We start from the raw sequence: 5,911 nt of genomic DNA, 5'->3' as shown, positions 1-5,911 counted from the left end.
TATCGGACTTGAATGTTGGTCCCCTAAATTAAACAAAAATATGGGCAGTTTGAACCCACTGTCGCGATGAGACGTCATGTCCGGAAACAAAACCCTATGGGACTTTCCGAAGCCAAATGACGCTATAGTAAGCGCGTTCACTGAAGTGCCTACGAGAAATAAAGCACATGTTGAGGTATGATGTGTTACATTTTTATTATAATAGGACAAAGATTGCTGCTTTTACTTTAATGGACCTTTTCCGGTTTTCCGTGGGACAGCCCTCGCACATTTAATCTGTTTGGGGTTTGTTTGTTTGTTTGTTTTTTTGTTTTTTTGTTTGTTGTTGTTGTTGCTGTTGTTGTTGTTGTTGTTTGTTTGTTTAGTTGGGTTTTTTTGTAGTGTTTCTCAAAAGCATGCATGAAGGATGGGCTACAACCAAAACGCTCACGGGCAGCCATCATAATTATTGCTGACTTTTCAGGATTCTGCTGCGATTTCGCCTTTCGATTGGCCAGCACGAATCGAGATACCTTCTTATTGTTGTTCTGGTTTCATTAAAGTTAAAGCTAGCAGTTTTCTTTGTCTTCTGAGACAAGACTTTCGTTGAAGCGACACTTTCGTACTAGATCTATTATTTTGGAATCTTATTGTAAATAAAAATACATTTTACTCTCTCGCTTTTTTTTAGTACTGTGATTCCTTAAAAGTTTCAAAGCTCTACATCTAGATCTAGCATGTGAGTTAGGCTGAAAAAAACCCGGTATGAACATATCGAGTGGGGTAAATTGATTAGACTTTTACTCTCTGTTGAAAATGTCCCTTTAAAAAAATAAGTTTTGGGCCTTTCTGAATGTTCAGAAATCAAAAGCTGACCTGGAATGTATATTAAACCATTCGCAGCGTTAAAACATTATTGAACACCCTCTCCATTAACCCTATTTCATACCCTACCTAAATATTCCTATTTTTATCACTTGGGGTCCAGGCAAACCCCCTTACTTCTGATAGCTGTTGTAGTGGTAATCTCCTATTTCTGCCACTTGGGGTCCAAGCAGACCCCCCTGGCATGAAGAAGGCAGATAATGGAAAATACCTATTTTTACCTTTGGGGTCCAAAAAGACCCCTTATGTTTTATCTATTGTTTTCTCTTTATTATGTCTGTCAAATTATCCATTGTTTGATTTTCAATCTTTTTAGCACATTTTACAAACAACTGAACAACAACAAACACCACAATTGCATGATTTTGTTAGACTGGAGCCTCAATTAATTGATGACCAGAGTAGGCCTACTTATTCTTATTTGGGTCCTGATACACTTGCTGATATCAAAATTGAGGATTGCAATGATGGTACGTTTTCCTCCCTCATAAAGATTGTATTGTATCTTAAACAGTGGAACTGTGATGAAGCAATGCCAAATGAGCAATAAGATTTGAGCAATCAGAACTCAGGCGTTTGAGAAGGAGTTTACTCTGACGGAATTGAAGGCAACCCTCAAAAAGTGTAAAAAGAGAAAGGCCTCAGGACCAGACCACATCACCAATGAGATGTTCCTCAACCTGACAGACTCTTCCCTCTCCATACTCCTGGGCTTCTACAACAGGACCTGGAATAATGAGGGACAGCTCCCAACAGAATGAAAGAAGGCAAACATCACACCAATACTGAAGAAGGACAAACCAGCAAGCCAGCCTTCAAGCTATAGACCAATCTCTTTAACATCATGCCTGGGTAAGGTCGTCGAGAGAATGGTCAACGACAAACTGTACTGGTGGATGGAAAACACCGGCACAATCAGCACATCACAGGCAGGATCTAGGAAAGGCAAAAGAACTATGGACCACCTCATCAGATTTGCCCATAAGACCAGCGATGCCTTTCAAGATAAAGACAATATTGTGGCTGTCTTCATCGACCTGAGGCAGGCGTATGACCCTGTGTGGAGACAGGGACTGTTCTTCAAAATGCAAAAGCTTGGGATAGCAGGAAGGATGTACAGCTGGATCAAGAACTTTCTGTCTTGCAGAACTATCATGACATCACATCATGTGACAGCAAGATTTCTTCAGAGGACACTCGAGGAAGGCCTCCCACAGGGGTCAGCACTCAGCTGTACCCTCTTCCTGCTGCTCATGAACGACCTGCCAGATGTCATTTCCTGTCAGAAAGCACTCTACGCTGATGACTGGCTCATCTGGAGCAAAGGAAGTGACATGAGAGCACTGAACCAAGCCATCAACGCAGACCTGACTACTATCTCGTCCTACTGCCAGCTATCGAAGATGGATATCAACACAGACAAGACTGTTTTTTGGACTCTTCAGCCTCAAAAACAAAGTTACAGCAAGTCAGGTAAACCTTAATTAAGATCAATGGAACCAACATCAGACATGAGAACTATCCCAAGTACCTTGGTATACAACTGGGCCGAAAGCTGTCTCTCAAAGAGCACTTAGGGGAGCTGACCAAGAAAGTCACCTCCAGACTAAACCTTCTGAAGCAGCTTTCATCACTCAACTGGGGAGCTGACAAAGCAACCCTCCGACAACTTTATATAGGGTATGTCAGATCTGTAATTGACTACTCCCTACCACTACAATCCATAGCCAGCCAAAGCTCTTTGGCAGAGCTTGACAGAGTACAGAACCAAGCACTCAGATTTTTTTCTGGTACGATGAAGACCACGCCGACAAGCGCATGCGAAATCCACACCAACATAGAACCACTGGACCTCAGAAGAAAGAGTGCTACACTCGAAACCTACGAAAAGTTTATGCGACTAGAAGACACGAACGAAAGCAGAAAAATGGCAGATGAGTGGGAACCAAGAACACGCATCCAGAAGACCTCCTTCATGCAAGAAGCAACAAAACTACTTGAGGAGTTTGACCCACCCGAGAACAGAGAACCAATCACCAACATCAGCAGCGAACCTCCATATTGGCAGGCACTAGAAATCACAATAAGGATGAGACTTCTAGACCCGTCTTGAGCCAAGACCACACCCGAAGAAATCTTCAGACCTAGTGCCCTGGAGACAGTGGACTCATATACTGAAACCCCAATTCATGCATACACAGATGGGTCAGCAACAAACGCTACAGGGAATGCTGGATACGGATCTACCATCAAATATCGAAACAACCTTGGAGAGAAAAAGCAGACCCAACTATTTGGCCCATGTGGAACATACAGCTCTAACTATGACGCAGAGAGAGTTCCCATAGTAAAGACCCTGGAGCAGATCACCCAAGACTTTTTGAAGGCGCAGTAACACCAGGAGATGTTGTCTTCTCTGACTCAATGTCAGTACTCCAAGCCGTCGAGGGAGGAGGAGACTACAGAGGGGACGGGAACATTCTCAGCCTTGTAAAACAGATGGGCACTACCTATGGCGTCCGGGCCACACTGCAGTGGGTGCCTGGTCATTCTGGAGTACCAGGGAATGAGACTGCAGACCATCTATCAAAGACTGGAGCAAGCCTGCCCCAGGCAGATGCAGCCGCCTCTTTACAGACCTGCAGAAGGATCATCCAAGCCAAAAGCAGAGACGAGTGGCTAAACAGATGGGCCAGCGCAGAAACAGGAAGATCTCTCTTCGGATACATGGACAAACCCAACCCCAAAGACCCATCGAATCTCTTATCATGTAGAGCTGATCAGACTTTGATCTTCAGAGCGCGCACAGGACACTTATACACCAACAAGCACATAAACAGAACCCCCACGTGGGAACCCCATTGCAACTGTGACTACCACGAGGAGATCGTTGGACATATTATCCTTCACTGCCCTTCGACGCAGTCTCCTACACACACCTACAGACATACAAAGCCTTCTCTACTCTAGCGTTGACCAGGTGCTGACAAGGACATGTGGTTTCTTGAGGGAGGTATTACGCTGCCAAGGGCGAAATGCTCGCAGCTAAAGGGATTTGAAAACAACAACAACAACAACAACATATTTGTTTGCAATGAGCACTGAAAAGTTATACATATGTATATAGGGTATAGAGCTATGTTTTAATATTTTATTTCTATCTGCATTTTTGTCTTACAAAATTGCAACCATGTTAATTATTACCAACAATACAAAAATATAAATCATAAAAATGTTACTTTTATAGCTCCCTGTCACTTATGTCTCTAAGAAAGACTTCCACAGTGTTTATCTTCCACAGCAGAGCATGTGATTCTTTTTCTTCTTAGTTTCAAGTTCATTCAAAAGAGTAATGAGCCATTCAATCCTGCTAACTCCATTTACTCAATGTGCAATGCTCCTTTTTAGACTTCATCTGAAACTTCTAAGCATCATAGATTAGAGCATACCTGTTGGAGTAAACGGTGTAAAGCACTCCAATGTTTTTGTTAATAGTGTCACTGTTTGATATTGATATGTATTTTCTTGAAATTCTAATTTGAAGATTCATTTCGATTTCTAGAATTCATGTTGTATGGATAAAAAGAACAAGTTGTTATAGTAGGAATAAGTTTTTACAACACCAAAACCCAAAAAGCGCTAGCAGTATGGAAATTGCTATGGGGTCCAAATGGACCGCAAAGCAAGAAATGGGTGGTTTCAAGATATTTTCACTCTATTTATTAAGGGGTCCAAATGAACCCCAAAGATGTAAATCTCAAAATTCAAGGGAGGCATTTCGGGGTGAAGAAACCATGCGCGTGAGAGTAACAAAATTTGGGGTGGTCTGGCACGGGGTAAAATCAGGAAAAGTCAAGAAGTTTCAGATTCGTAGGTCAAAAATTGACGATTTTAGAGCAAAAAAACATGGCCCTGGGGTCTATTGGACCCCAAAGATGGAAAAAGTGTTAAGCAAAGACGATAATCTGCTAGAAGCAATAAGGGGCCGTTCAAATATAATCTTACACCTGAGAAGGGGGGGGGGGGTCTTTGGCTCCTCTAAGAAAAGTGTAAGAAAGGGGGGGGGGGGGTCTTGAACTAATGTAATATTACACTTTTGTGAGGTAAAAAAATGTTTTTGACATAATGATGAACTCTGCATGTGTTGATGATAACTAATTTCACTTTTTTTTCAGCATAAATGATCAGTAATAACACAGATACCGTGGAATCCTGATAAAGTCAACTTGCTTAAAGTCGACTCTTGCTTACTGTCAATACCTCACTGTAGTTCCGTTTCTTACCTTGTTTGTTAAAGTAATTGTGTTTCTGATACAGTCAACCGCTTGAGTGTTAACCTTGCGTAAAGTCAACAATTTGGGGCTAAATCCAAAGATGAATTCCATTCAAGAAGAGATATTTCGCCTGAGCAAGTGGTGTACACACCTCCAATTACATATGTGTACTTTGTTCTTTCGTTATCTCTTGTTTTGGGGACAACTTCAGAATTATACTCCCTGAAATTGAGATTACATCTTGTTTATTACCAGGTACTTTGCAATTTTGTAGCTGTCATCTTCAATTGTCAATGGCCAGTACATGTAGTAGGCCTACAATGGATAAAGTCAATCTTGCTCAAAGTCAACACTTTTTTTCTGTCCGGGGTGTTGACTTTATCAGAATTCCACTATAACTTGTTTTTTTATTTTTTTTATTAATGCGCTTTTGTCATAGACATGAGTCTCAATTTTTTTCCCTTTTATTAGTAAGAAAAAGTGTGTACGCAATATTTTCCTTGAATGATTTACTCTAATTGTGAGGCAGCGTGGTGAAATCAGGCGCTCGTCAAAATAATGAAAGTGAAAAAAACTGGCATTTTTCCGCAAGTTTGGGAACTTTTATTGAATTTTTTTTTCGCGCTAAACAACTTTTATGTCCATACTGAAAAACGTCCATTACATGCACAAAGTTTGTGATTTTTCAGTTTTAAAGGCTCTCAAGCTATTGAAGTTATCAAACTTTGGCGGCCGTTTTCTCACTAAATTTACCTCTGAAATCAGGTGACCCC

This window comes from Aplysia californica, unplaced genomic scaffold (assembly GCF_000002075.1).
Source record: "Aplysia californica isolate F4 #8 unplaced genomic scaffold, AplCal3.0 scaffold00292, whole genome shotgun sequence".
NCBI lineage: Eukaryota > Metazoa > Mollusca > Gastropoda > Aplysiida > Aplysiidae > Aplysia > Aplysia californica.
Note: the sequence above shows the minus strand (reverse complement) of the source record.